The sequence below is a fragment of the Nycticebus coucang genome, chromosome 10 (assembly GCF_027406575.1).
Source record: "Nycticebus coucang isolate mNycCou1 chromosome 10, mNycCou1.pri, whole genome shotgun sequence".
Taxonomy (NCBI): domain Eukaryota; kingdom Metazoa; phylum Chordata; class Mammalia; order Primates; family Lorisidae; genus Nycticebus; species Nycticebus coucang.
Window position 1 is genome coordinate 40721553 of NC_069789.1, and position 14765 is coordinate 40736317.

The window sequence follows — 14765 nt, forward strand, 5'->3', positions numbered from 1 at the left end:
CCCCAGGAGTTCAGCTCCTTGGGTGATTTCTCGAGGGGAGTGCACAGTGCCTGAGCTGCGTTAGGTCAGCGCTGACTCTGGGATACGTGAGCGAGGAGAGGGCACTCTGCTGAGAGGAAATCAAGCCTTGGCGGCACTTCCCTGCGGTGCAGTGCAAGAGCCCTCCCCGGACCGTAGTATTGCGTAAAACTGAATGAAACTCTAGCTTCCCCCCCGACTCCCAATCGGGGTCTGGGGGCCCATCCCCCAAGAGTTCTGATTCTTGGGGGATCTCTTAAGGGGTGTGGACCCAGCACAAACTGCGGCCGCTCAGTGCTGACTCTGGGGCGCGGGACAGAGGAGAAAAGGGTCGCCTGAGTGCCCACACCAGAGCAGCAGTTCCCTGGAGGTAGATCAACAGCCGTTTTTTCTTTAACGGCAGAACGCTCACTTCTGGATATTCTGAGGCCACACCCCCTGTCTCCCTGGGCAACCAGAGGAGGCCACCGGTGACACGGCTCACAAACCCGGGAAGCTTCCAGGGCGGGGCCGATCCAGAGAGGTGTTCAGACGCAATTCTCCAGCAGCAAAGACGTTTGAACTCAAAACAGCCCGTCTTCTGTAGGCGACAACAGGAACAGAGACAGAACCTCACAAAGTTGTCTGTTCTGTTCTGTTCTGTTAGCAGCATCCATCAGGGACGGGGCTAAGCCTGAGTGAACACCTCCTTCCCATCACCTGCATCAAACACTCAAAGATGTCAGGCCCCATCTCCTCCTGCTAGATAGCGGCAGTCTGGGGGGGCCTGGTAAACTTCCTTGCGATTCAGGCAGGTGCAAACCCCTGGAGTGTCTGTTCACTGCAGGCAACTGGGTTAGCCATCTGCAGAGATACCAGTGACTGGGTCCGACGGAGGGACAAAGTGGGGAAGGAGACGTCAACCTTCCCAGACTGCTCTGTTTGCTGGGTGGCTCCTCCTGACTCCACGCTGCACTGGGGTGAGCTGTGTCAGAGGAGTCACCAGGCCCCTGTGATCCAGTTCCCAGAGACCTCTTGAACCCTTCCACCCGAGACAAGTGCCGATTGAGACAGTTGATTCGGACCTTTTGAACTGGGCTAATAGACTGAGGACTTTTCAGGTGGTGCCCTGGGTGTGCGATTGTAGGAAGGTTTGATTCTCCTTTTCCAACTGGGGCCAGAGGTGGGCAGGCGGGGTGACTTAATTGCTGATTTTTCCACACAGCTGAGACTTCAAGCCAGAGTAGAAGTTGCAATAGGATCGAACAGAAACCAGCTGAAAACAAGACAGAACCACTTTGCTCCACCACACCAGACAGGGCCCCAGTTTCTCAGGCCACGACACTGTACGGGCCCTCGATAAAACCCCAGGGGAAAAACCAAAGGGAGTAAACCATGGGGCGGAATCAGCGGAAAAACTCTGGTAACATGAATAACCAGAATAGATCAACCCCCCCCCCAAGAAAAGATACGGCAGATGTGATTGAAGATCCCATTCATAAACAACTAGCTGAGATGTCAGAAGTCGAATTCAGAATTTGGTTTGCAGACAAGATTAATAAAATGGAATTAGGAATTCGAGGAGAAATTCAAAAATTGTCTCAAGAAATTAACGAGTTTAAAGACAAAACCACCAAAGACTTAGACACACTGAAACAAGAACTTACAGCCCTCAAAGATATGAAAAATACAGTAGAATCCCTCAGTAACAGAATGGAGCAAGCAGAAGAAAGGATTTCTGACATTGAAGATAAAGTCTTCGAACGCTCCCAATCTCTCAAAGAGGAAGAGAAATGGAGAGCAAAAACGGATCACTCACTCAGAGAACTCTCAGATAATTCGAAAAAAAACAACATAAGGGTTATAGGAATTTCGGAGAACGATGAAGTGGCTGCCAAGGGCACAGAGGCCCTTCTACATGAAATTATGAAAGAAAATTTTCCAGACATGCCTAGAGAATCTGAAATTCAGATAGCAGACAGCTTCAGAACCCCAGCACGATTCAACCCCAATAAGCCATCTCCCAGACATATCATAATTAGCTTCACTAAAGTTAACATGAAAGAGAAGATTGTCAAAACAGCCCGGCGAAAGAAAACTATAACGTACAAAGGTAAGAATATTAGAATAACTGCAGATCTCTCTGCTGAAACTTTTCAAGCAAGAAGAGGCTGGTCATCAACTTTTAATCTCCTAAAGCAAAAAAACTTTCAACCCAGGATCTTGTATCCAGCTAAACTGAGTTTCATCTATGATGGAGAAATTAAATACTTCAATGACATTCATATGTTGAAAAAATTTGCCATAAGTAAACCAGCTCTTCAGGATGTTCTCAGACCTATCCTCCACAATGACCAACCCAATCCTATACCACAAAAGTAAACTCACTCAGAAACTTCGGATCAAACTCCAACTTCCACACTGGCGAAAGGATTAAAAATGTCCACTGGACCTTTGAAAAACTCGATACCCAAAATGCCACCAGACTTATCAATACTCTCCATCAATGTGAATGGCTTAAACTGTCCTCTAAAGAGGCATAGGTTAGCTGACTGGATACAAAAACTCAGGCCAGATATCTGTTGCATACAAGAGTCACATCTCAACTTAAAAGACAAATACAGACTCAGGGTGAAAGGATGGTCATCCATATTTCAGGCAAATGGTAATCAGAAAAAAGCAGGTGTTGCAATTTTATTTGCAGATACAGTAGGCTTTAAACCATCAAAAGTAAGGAAGGACAAGAATGGTCACTTCATATTTGTTAAGGGTAATACTCAATATGACGAGATCTCAATTATTAATATCTATGCACCCAACCAGAATGCACCTCAATTTATAAGAGAAACTCTAACAGACATGAGTAACTTGATTTCCTCCAGCTCCATAATCATTGGAGATTTCAACACTCCTTTGGCAGTGTTGGATCGATCCTCCAGAAAGAAGCTGAGCAAAGAAATCTTAGATTTAAACCTAACCATCCAATATTTAGATTTAGCAGACATCTACAGAACATTTCATCCCAACAAAACTGAATACACATACTTCTCATCACCCCACGGAACTTACTCCAAAATTGATCACATTTTAGGTCACAAGTCTAACCTCAGTAAATTTAAAGGAATAGAAATTATTCCATGCATCTTCTCGAACCATCATGGAATAAAACTTGAATTGAGTAACAACAGGAATCTGCATACCCATACAAAAACATGGAAGTTAAATAACCTTATGCTGAATGATAGCTGGGTCAGAGATGAGATTAAGAAAGAAATCACCAATTTTTTGGAACAAAACGACGATGAAGACAGAAACTATCAGAACCTCTGGGACACTGCAAAGGCAGTTCTAAGAGGGAAATTTATAGCACTGCAAGCCTTCCTCAAGAGAACGGAAAGAGAGGAAGTTAACAACTTAATGGGACATCTCACGCAACTGGAAAAGGAAGAACATTCCAACCCCAAACCCAGTAGAAGAAAAGAAATAACCAAAATTAGAGCAGAATTAAATGAAATTGAAAACAAAAGAATAATACAACAGATCAATAAATCAAAAAGCTGGTATTTTGAAAAGGTCAATAAAATAGATAAACCTCTGGCCAACCTAATCAGGAAAAAAAGAGTAAAATCTCTAATATCATCAATCAGAAACAACAAAGACGAAATAACCACAGACTCATCAGAAATCCAAAAAATCCTTAATGAATATTACAAGAAACTTTATTCTCAGAAATATGAAAATCTGAAGGAAATAGACCGATACTTGGAAGCACGCCACCTTCCAAGACTTAACCAGAATCAAGTGCAAATGTTGAACAGACCCATATCAAGTTCAGAAATAGCATCAACTATACAAAACCTCCCTAAAAAGAAAAGCCCGGGACCAGATGGTTTCACGTCAGAATTCTACCAAACCTTTAAAGAGGAATTAGTACCTATATTACTCAACCTGTTCCAAAATGTAGAGAAAGAAGGAAGACTACCCAACACGTTCTATGAAGCAAACATCACCCTGATCCCCAAACCAGGAAAAGACCCAACAAGAAAAGAAAATTATAGACCAATATCACTAATGAATATAGATGCAAAAATATTCAACAAGATCCTAACAAACAGAATCCAGCAACACATCAAACAAATTATACATCATGACCAAGTTGGTTTTATCCCAGGGTCTCAAGGCTGGTTCAATATACGTAAATCTATAAATGTAATTCAGCACATAAACAAATTAAAAAACAAAGACCATATGATTCTCTCCATTGATGCAGAAAAAGCTTTTGATAATATCCAGCATCCCTTCATGATCAGAACACTCAAGAAAATTGGTCTAGAAGGGACTTTTCTTAAACTGATAGAGGCTATCTACAGCAAACCCACAGCCAATATCATATTGAATGGAGTTAAATTGGAATCATTTCCACTCAGATCAGGAACCAGACAAGGCTGCCCATTGTCTCCATTGCTTTTCAACATTGTAATGGAAATTTTAGCCACCGCAATTAGGGAAGAAAAGGCGATCAAGGGTATCCATATAGGGTCAGAAGAGATCAAACTTTCGCTCTTCGCAGATGATATGATTGTGTATCTGGAAAACACTAGGGACTCTACTACAAAACTCCTAGAAGTGATCAAGGAATACAGCAGCGTCTCAGGCTACAAAATCAACATTCATAAATCGGTAGCCTTTATATACACCAACAACAGTCAAATTGAAAAAGCAGTTAAGGACTCTATCCCATTCACAGCAGTGCCAAAGAAGATGAAATATTTGGGAATTTACCTAACAAAAGACGTGAAAGATCTGTATAAAGAGAACTATGAAACTCTAAGAAAAGAAATAGCTGAAAATGTTAACAAATGGAAAAACATACCATGCTCATGGCTAGGAAGAATCAACATTATCAAAATGTCCATACTACCCAAAGCAATATATAATTTCAACGCACTCCCTATTAAAGCTCCACTGTCATATTTTAAAGATCTTGAAAAAACATTACTTTGTTTTATATGGAATCAGAAAAAACCTCGAATAGCCAAGACATTACTCAGAAATAAAAACAAAACAGGAGGAATCACACTACCAGACCTCAGACTTTACTACAAATCGATAGTGATAAAAACAGCATGGTATTGGCACAAAAACAGAGAAGTAGATATCTGGAATAGAATAGAGAACCAAGAGATGAATCCAGCTACTTACCGCTATTTGATTTTTGACAAGCCAATTAAAAACATTCAGTGGGGAAAAGATTCCCTATTTAACAAATGGTGCTGGGTGAACTGGCTGGCAACCTGCAGAAGACTGAAATTGGACCCACACCTTTCACCATTAACTAAGATAGACTCTCATTGGATTAAAGATTTAAACTTAAGACATGAAACTATAAAAATACTAGAGGAGAATGCAGGGAAAACCCTTGAAGAAATTGGTCTGGGTGAGTATTTCATGAGGAGAACCCCCCGGGCAATTGAAGCAGCTTCAAAAATACACTACTGGGACTTGATCAAACTAAAAAGCTTCTGCACAGCTAAGAACACAGTAAGCAGAGCAAGCAGACAGCCCTCAGAATGGGAGAAGATATTTGCAGGGTATAACTCTGACAAAGGTTTAATAACCAGAATCCACAGAGAACTCAAACGCATCAGCAAGAAAAAAACAAGGGATCCCATCGCAGGCTGGGCAAGGGATTTGAAGAGAAACTTCTCTGAAGAAGACAGGCGCATGGCCTTCAGAAATATGAAAAAATGCTCATCATCTTTAATCATCAGAGAAATGCAAATCAAAACTACTTTGAGATATCATCTAACTCCAATGAGACTAGCCTATATCACAAAATCTCAAGACCAGAGATGTTGGCGTGGATGCGGAGAAAAGGGAACACTTCTGCACTGCTGGTGGGAATGCAAATTAATACATTCCTTTTGGAAAGATATATGGAGAACACTCAGAGATCTAAAAATAGATCTGCCATTCAATCCTGTAATTCCTCTGCTGGGCATATACCCAGAAGACCAAAAATCACAACATAACAAAGATATTTGTACCAGAATGTTTATTGCAGCCCAATTCATAATAGCTAAGTCATGGAAAAAGCCCAAGTGCCCATCGATCCACGAATGGATTAATAAATTGTGGTATATGTATACCATGGAATACTATGCAGCCTTAAAGAAAGATGGAGACTTTACCTCTTTCATGTTTACATGGATGGAGCTGGAACATATTCTTCTTAGTAAAGTATCCCAAGAATGGAAGAAAAAATACCCAATGTACACAGCCCTACTATGAAACTAATTTGGGACTCTCACATGAAAGCTATAACCCAGCTACAACTTAACAATAGGGGGAAGTGGGAAGGGGGGGTGGGTAGAGGGAGGGGAATCGGTGGGATCACACCTGTGGTGCATATTACAGGGGTATTTGCGAAACTTGGTAAATGTAGAATGTAAATGTTTTGGCACAGTAACTGAGATAACGCTGGAAAGGCTATGTTAACCACTGTGATAAAAATGTGTCAAATGGTTTATGAAGTGAGTGTATGATGCCCCATAATCATATCATTGTATACAGTTATGATTTAATAAAAAAAAAATAACCTTATGCTGAAGGATAGATGGGTTATAGATGAGATTAAGAAGGAAATCACCTAATTTTTGGAACAAAACAACAATGAAGACACAAATTATCAGAACCTCTGGGATACTGCAAAGGCAGTCCTAAGAGGGAAATTTATAGCACTGCGAGCCTTCCTCAAGAAAACGGAAAGAGAGGAAGTTAATAACTTAAGGGGACATCTCAAGCAACTGGATAAGGAAGAACATTCCAACCCCAAACCCAGCAGAAGAAAAGAAATAACCAAAATCAGAGCAGAATTAAATGAAATTGAAAACAAAAGAATTATACAACAGATCAATAAATCCAAAAGTTGGTTTTTGGAAAAGATCAATAAAATAGATAAACCTTTGGCCAACCTAACCAGGAAAAAAAGAGTAAAATCTCTAATCTCATCAATCAGAAATGACAAAAACGAAATAACAACAGACTCCTCAGAAATTCAAAAAATCCTTTACGAATATTACAAGAAACTCTACTCTCAGAAATATGAAAATCTGAAAGAAATCGACCAATACTTGGAAGTATGCCACCTACCAAGACTTAGCCAGAATAAATTGGAAATGTTGAACAGGCCTATATCAAGTTCTGAAATAGCATCAACTATACAAAATCTCCCTAAAAAGAAAAGCCCAGGACCAGATGGCTTTACATCAGAATTTCTACCAAACCTTTTAAGAAGAACTAGTACCTATACTACTAAACCTCTTCCAAAATATAGAAAAAGAAGGAATATTACCCAGCACATTCTACGAAGCTAACATCATCTTGATCCCTAAACCAGGGAAAGCCCCAAAAAGAAAAGAAAATTATAAACCAATATCACTAGTGAATATTGATGCAAAAATATTCAATAAGATTCTAACAAACGGAATCCAACAACACATCAAAAAAATTATACACCATGACCAAGTGGGATTTATCCCAGGGTCTCAAGGCTGGTTCAACATACATAAATCTATAAATGTAATGAAAAAATAAACACCATATGGTTCTCTCAATTGATGCAGAAAAAGCTTTTGATAATATCCAGCATCCCTTCATGATCAGAACACTTAAGAAAATCGGTATAGAAGGGACATTTCTTAAACTAATAGAGGCCATCTACAGCAAACCCACACCCAATATAGTATCAAATGAAGTTAAATTGAAATCATTTCCACTCAGATCCGGAACCAGGCAAGGTTGCCCATTGTCTCCATTGCTCTTTAACATTGTAATGGAAGTTTTAGCCATTGCAATTAGGGAAGAAAAGGCGATCAAGGGTATCCACATAGGGTTAGAAGAGATCAAACTTTCACTCTTCGCAGATGATATAATCGTATATATGGAAAACACTAGGGATTCTACTACAAAACTTTTAGAAGTGATCAAGGAATACAGCAATGTCTCAGGCTACAAAATCAACACCCATAAATCTGTAGCCTTTCTATATACCAACAATAACCAAGCAGGAAAAAACAGTCAAGGACTCTATTTCTTTCACAGTAGTGCCAAAGAAGATGAAATATTTGGGAGTATACCTAACAAAGGATGTGAAAGATCTCTACAAAGAGAACTATGAAACTTTAAGAAAAGAAACAGCTTAAGATGTTAACAAATGGAAAAACATACCATGCTCATGGCTGGGAAGAATCAACATTGTTAAAATGTCTATACTACCCAAAGCAATATATAATTTTAATGCAATTCCTATTAAAGCTCCACTGTCATATTTTAAAGATCTTGAAAAAAATAATACTTCATTTTATATGGAATCAGAAAAAACCTCGAATACCCAAAACATTACTCAGCAATAAAAACCAAATCAGGAGGAATCATGCTACCAGACCTGAGACTGTACTATAAATCGATAGTGATCAAAACAGCATGGTATTGGCACAAAAACAGAGAAATACATGTCTGGAATAGAATAGAGAGCCGAGAGATGAATCCAGCTACTTACCGTTATTTGATCTTTGACAAGCCAATTAAAAACATTCAGTGGGGAAAAGATTCCCTATTTAACAAATGGTGGTGGGTGAACTGGCTGGCAATCTGTAAAAGACTGAAACTGGACCCACACCTTTAACCATTAACTAAGATAGACTCTCACTGGATAAAAGATTTAAACTTAAGACATGAAACTAGAGGTACCGTTATGGTTTTCCTCTTGTTCTTGAGTCGGGAAATGGTCACTGTGTAGTTACAACGGAGATAAGTCCCAGGAACCGTGCTTTGGCGTGTCAGGAATTTGAATTTAGAGTTTAATTTCCCAGAACATTATCTTCAGGAAGGATTTTACAGTTTCTCAAGGATTTCATGACTTCTTGATTCTGCACAAACTCAAGAAGAAGGTAAATGGGTTGCTTGAATTCTAGATCACATTCTTCAAGATCAAAGTCTAGATCACAGTCTAGTTCTCGATCAAGATCAAGATCACATTCTAGAAAGAAGCAATGCAGTTCTAGGTCTCGTTCCAGAACATATTCAAGGTCTCGTAGTAGAGATTGTATGTCTTCTGGAGATTATCGTCGAGATTACAGAAACAATAGAGGAATGAGATGACCTTATGGGTACAGAGGAAGAGGTAGGGGGTATTATCAAGGAAGAGGAGGTAGATATCATGGAGGTGGTTATAGACCTGTCTGGAACAGAAGGCATTCTAGGAGTCCTAGACGAGGTTGTTCACATTCCCGAAGTCCAAAAAGAAGATCCGTTTCTTCTCAAAGATCCCAAAGCAGATCTTGCTGGTCATATAGATCCTCTAGGTCTCCGAGATCGTCCTCTTCTCGTTCTTCATCACCATATAGCAAATCTCCTGTCTCTAAAAGACGAGGGTCTCAGGAAAAACAAAACAAAAAAGCTGAAGGGAAGCCCAAGAAGAAAGTCCTTTGAAAAGTAAATCACAGGAGGAACAGAAAGATACATTTGAACATGATCCATCTGAATCTATTGATGAGTTTAATAAGTCATCAGCCACATCTGGTGATATTTGGCCTGGCCTTTCAGCTTATGATAATAGTCCCAGATCACCATATAGTCGTTCACCTATTGCTACACCACTGAGTCAGAGTTCATCTTGCCCTTATGCCCCTATGCTCAGTACAGTACATTCTGCAAAAAATACCCCCTCTCAGCATTCACATTCCATTGAGCATAGTCCTGAAAGGTCTGGGTCTGGTTCTGTTGGAAATGGATCTAGCTGATATAGTCCTTCTCAGAATAGTCCAATTCATCACATCCTTTCACGAAGAAGTCCTACAAAGACAATCACACCACAGAATGCGCCAAGAGACGAGGGACAGGGACGTTCATTATTTTATCCTGATGGTGGAGATCAGGAAACTGCAAAGACTAGAAAGTTCTTAAAAAGGTTCACAGATGAAGAGTCTAGAGTATTCCTGCTTGATAGGGGTAACACCAGGAATAAAGAGGCTCCAAAGGAGAAAGGATCAGAGAAAGGGAGGGCAGAGGGAGAATGGGAAGATCAGGAAGCTCTAGATTACTTCAGTGATAAAGAGTCTGGAAAACAAAAGTTTAATGATTCAGAAGGGGAAGACACAGAGGAGACAGAGGATTATAGACAGTTCAGAAAGTCAGTTCTCGCAGATCAGGGTAAAAGTTTTGCTACTGCATCTTATCGGAATACAGAGGAGGAAGGACTCAAGTACAAGTCAAAAGTTTCACTGAAAGGCAATAGAGAAAGTGATGGATTTAGAGAAGAAAAACATTACAAACTTAAAGAAACTGGATATGTTGTGGAAAGGCCTAGCACTACAAAAGATAAGCACAAGAGGAAGACAAAAGTTCTAAAAGAATAACAGTAAAGAAAGAAATTCAGTCACCTGAGCAGGTAAAGTCCGAAAAGCTCAAAGACCTCTTTGATTACAGTCCCCCTCTACATAAGAATCTGGATGCATGAGAAAAGTCTACCTTCAGAGAGGAGAGCCCACTTAGGATCAAAATGATAGCTAGTGATTCTCATCGTCCTGAAGTCAAACTCAAAATGGCACCTGTTCCTCTAGATGATTCTAACAGACCTGCTTCCTTGACTAAAGTCAGGCTACTTGCTAGTACACTTGTTCATTCTGTCAAGAAGGAGCAAGAATTCTGATCCATCTTTGACCACATTAAGTTGCCACAGGCCAGCAAAAGCACTTCAGAGTCATTTATTCAACACATTGTGTCCTTGGTTCATCATGTAAAAGAGCAATACTTCAAATCATCTGCAATGACCCTAAACAAACGGTTCACCTCGTATCAGAAAGCCAGTGAAGAACATAGTACCCGGCAAAAGAGCCCTGAGATACACAGGAGAATTGACATCTCTCCAAGTGCCCTGAGGAAGCATACCCATTTAGCAGGGGAAGAGAGAGTTTTTAAAGAAGAAAATCAAAAGGGAGATAAAAAATTAAGGTGTGATTCTGCTGATCTTTGGCATGACATTGATCGCCATAGAAAAGAAAGAAGTAAAGAACGGGGGGATTCCAAGGGCTTCAAGGAATCCAGTGGATCAAGAAAGCAAGAAAAAACTACAAAAGATTACAAGGTATACAAATCTTACAAAGATGACAGTAAACATAAAAGTAGAGAGCAAGATCATTCTCGATCTTCATCCTCTTCAGCATCACCGTCTTCTCCCAGTTCTTGAGAAGAAAAGGAGAGTAAGAAGGAAAGAGAAGAAGAATTTAAAATGCACCATGAACTGAAAGAATATTCAGGCTTTACAGGAGTTAGCTGACCATGAGGAACCTTTTTTCGAATTAGAGGCAGAGGAAGAGCCAGAGGAGTTTTTGCTGGGACAAATACTGGTCCAAACAACTCAAATACTACTTTTCAAAAGAGACCGAAGGAAGAGGAATGGGATCCAGAATATACCCCAAAGAGCAAGAAGTACTTCTTGCATGATGACAGAGATGATGGTGTGGATTATTGGGCCAAAAGAGGAAGAGGTCGTGGTACTTTTCAACGTGGCAGAGGGCCCTTTAACTTCAAAAAATCAGGTAGCAGTCCAAAGTGAACTCATGACAAATACCAAGGGGATGGGATTTTTGAAGATGAGGAAGAGACCTTGGAAAATAATGAAGAAAAGAAAGACAGACGCAAGGAAGAAAAGGAATAGTAAATATGAGGTAAGATTGCAACAGAGAGCAGAACTTGCACCCACCATTTTGTCTTCAAATATCTTGAGAAATAGTAGACTGACTGTTGAAAATTGTACTGACATAAAGTAGAAATTGTTAAGTACCATATTTGTAACTATCAACTTTTAAAAACTTTTACTGTTTTTGTTACACGCATTGTAATTCTGCTTTGTCTATAAGATATGGTCAAGTACAGCTCTGTGAAAGTTCTGATTCTCTTCCTTCCCTGTTTGTTAATGTTCTATTCTGAAGTAAACGTTAGCTCTACATACAAATCCCTGAACAGAAATTGTTTATAGAGTCCACACTAATTGTTTTAACTATATATGCTTGCCTAATTCAAACACACCACATTGTAGGGTGACTAATTTTTGAAGTATACCAGGAAATTGTTACTTGGGTAAACTACACCAGTTTAACAACTTAAACAAATGTTTAAAAAGGAAAAACTTTGCCAACAGCTAAAAAATACAAGCTATTAAAAATTAAGTTGAAAACTTTGAGAAAATGTTAGTTATTTTTACTGAAAGTAAGCAGTGGCCTATAAAAAATATTCTTGGAAGCCTTTCCTATTTGGGTTCAGTATTAAGTGTTCTTTTCCTATTCTTATTTGATAATTTGAGTCATGGTCTTAGAGTGCATCTATTTGAAAGAGGAAACTGGTTTGTAGTAATATTGCAAACAAAAAATCCCAATCCTATCAGTTGTCTTTAATGAAAAAACAAAACAGAACAGAATTTGTAATCCTGGCATTGGTGTGGAGGAGGATAATCAATCCTGCAGAATAAGTTAATATTTTAATACCTGATTTCATATCTTACATATTTATTTAGCTTTTAGACAGCTGAAACATTAGTTTGTAGTGTAACCCTAAGAAAAAATAGGCAAATGCAACATGCTGTTCATTAATAGTATTTTAATATTTTTCACACGTCACCAATAAAAAGTTGTGGCAGGAAGCTTATTGCAGCATTGATCTAACTTGGTTTTAACTTTTTTCGCTATTGAAGTTGCAGTTTGTAAAATGCCTTTTTCTTTTTCTTGCCAAGGGTTTATTTTTCAACTGATAATCTTTCAAATGTGAGTAACCTTCAATGTTTATTTTGGTAACTCTTAAAGGAATGAAAATCTGAAATAGAAAATTTCAGTGTTTCATGTAACACCCCTTTGAAATACGTATGGAAATAAAGAATTTTAAAAGAAAAAGGAAATAAAAAAATAAGAACATTAAAAAAAAAAAGAAAAGAAAATTTCAGTGTTAATTTTGTCTGCTTTATGGGCATATGTAAAATTAGCCATATTTCATTTGTAAATTCAGCAACTGAATTAGTTGTGTGTTTACATTAAAAGATAATGTTTATTCTGTTAATGTAAACTTTTGAAGATCTTTAGTATATGGCTCTTTTATCTTTACTTTTGATGATTTGCCCTGCATCTCTGCACCTTGATTACATACAGCGAGGGACATTTGTTAAAGAGCTATTGGAAACAAAACTAAAACCAAACTCAGTATATGTGATTTTATGGCCCTAAGGTTCTTAGTATTGCGTGATTTACTCCATTAAGTTTGTCTTTCTAAAATTGTTAAGCAGAAATACCTGCCAAAGCAATTAATGGACATAATGGACATAATGTTCCCCTATTTACAATAATACTTGTATGTGAAAACAACATGGACATGATCCCCAACACAGAATTTTGTAGCCATTTTATTTTATATAAATAAATATAAACTGGTTATTTGGTTAGACATTAAAAAAAAAAAAAAGAGGTCTGTGAAGCTATTGAATGATGCCCCATGATTATATCAATGTATACAGTTAGGATTTAATAAAAAAAAAAAAAAGGGCGGCGCCTGTGGCTCAAGGAGTAGGGCGCCAGTCCCATATGCTGGAGGTGGCGGGTTCAAACCTAGCCCCAGCCAAAAGCCACAAAAAAAAAAAAAAAAAAAAAATCACAGTCTAAAAAAAAAAAAAGACATGAAACTATAAAAATACTTGAAAAAAGTGCAGGGAAAACTCTTGAAGGAATCGGCCTAGGTGAATAGTTTTTGAGGAGGACTCCCCAGGCAATTGAAGCAGTATAAAAAATACATTACTAGGACCTAATCAAACTAAAAAGCTTCTGCACAGCCAAGAACATTGTAAGTAAAGCAAGCAGACAGCCCTCAGAATGGGAGAAAATATTTGCAGGTTATACCTCTGATAAAGGTTTAATAACCAGAATCCACAGACAACTCAAACATATTAGCAAGAAAAGAACAAGTGATCCCATCTCACGGTGGACAAAGAACTTGAAAAGAAACTACTCTAAAGAAGACAGACTCACAATAACCAAAGCAAAGAGACAACCTACACAATGGGAAAGGATATTTGCATATTTTCAATCAGACAAAAGCTTGATAACTAGGATCTATAGAGAACTCAAATTAATCCACATGAAAAAAAGCCAACAATCCCATATATCAAGGGGCAAGAGACATGAATAGAACTTTCTCTAAAGATGACAGACGAATGGCTAACAAACACATGAAAAAATGTTCATCGTCTCTATTAGAGAAATGCAAATGAAAACAACCCTGAGATATCATCTAACCCCAGTGACAATGGCCCACATCACAAAATCTCAAAACTGCAGATGCTGGCGTGGATGTGGAGAGAAGGGAACACTTTTCCACTGCTGGTGGAACTGCAAACTAGTACAACCTTTCTGGAAGGAAGTATGGAGAAACCTCAAAGCACTCAAGCTAGACCTCCCATTTGATCCTGCAATCCCATTACTGGGCATCTACCCAGAAGGAAAAAAATCCTTTTATCATAAGGACACTTGTACTAGACTGTTTATTGCAGCTCAATTTACAATCGCCACAATGTGGAAACAGCCTAAATGTCCACCAACCCAAGAATGGATTAACAAGCTGTGGTATATGAATACCATGGAATACTATTCAGCCATTAATAAAAATGGAGACTTTACATCCTTCGTATTAACCTAGATGGACGTGGAAGACATTATTCTTAGTAAAGC

The 14765-nt window shown here is 38.7% G+C and overlaps 1 pseudogene across 1 annotated transcript; it reads left to right on the plus strand.

The window, feature by feature from the left end:
• Nucleotides 1-8782: 8782 nt before the first annotated feature.
• On the plus strand, nucleotides 8783-11761 carry LOC128596294 (bcl-2-associated transcription factor 1-like; annotated as a pseudogene). The gene has a single exon (XR_008383101.1). The product of XR_008383101.1 is annotated as a bcl-2-associated transcription factor 1-like (transcript).
• Nucleotides 11762-14765: the final 3004 nt, after the last annotated feature.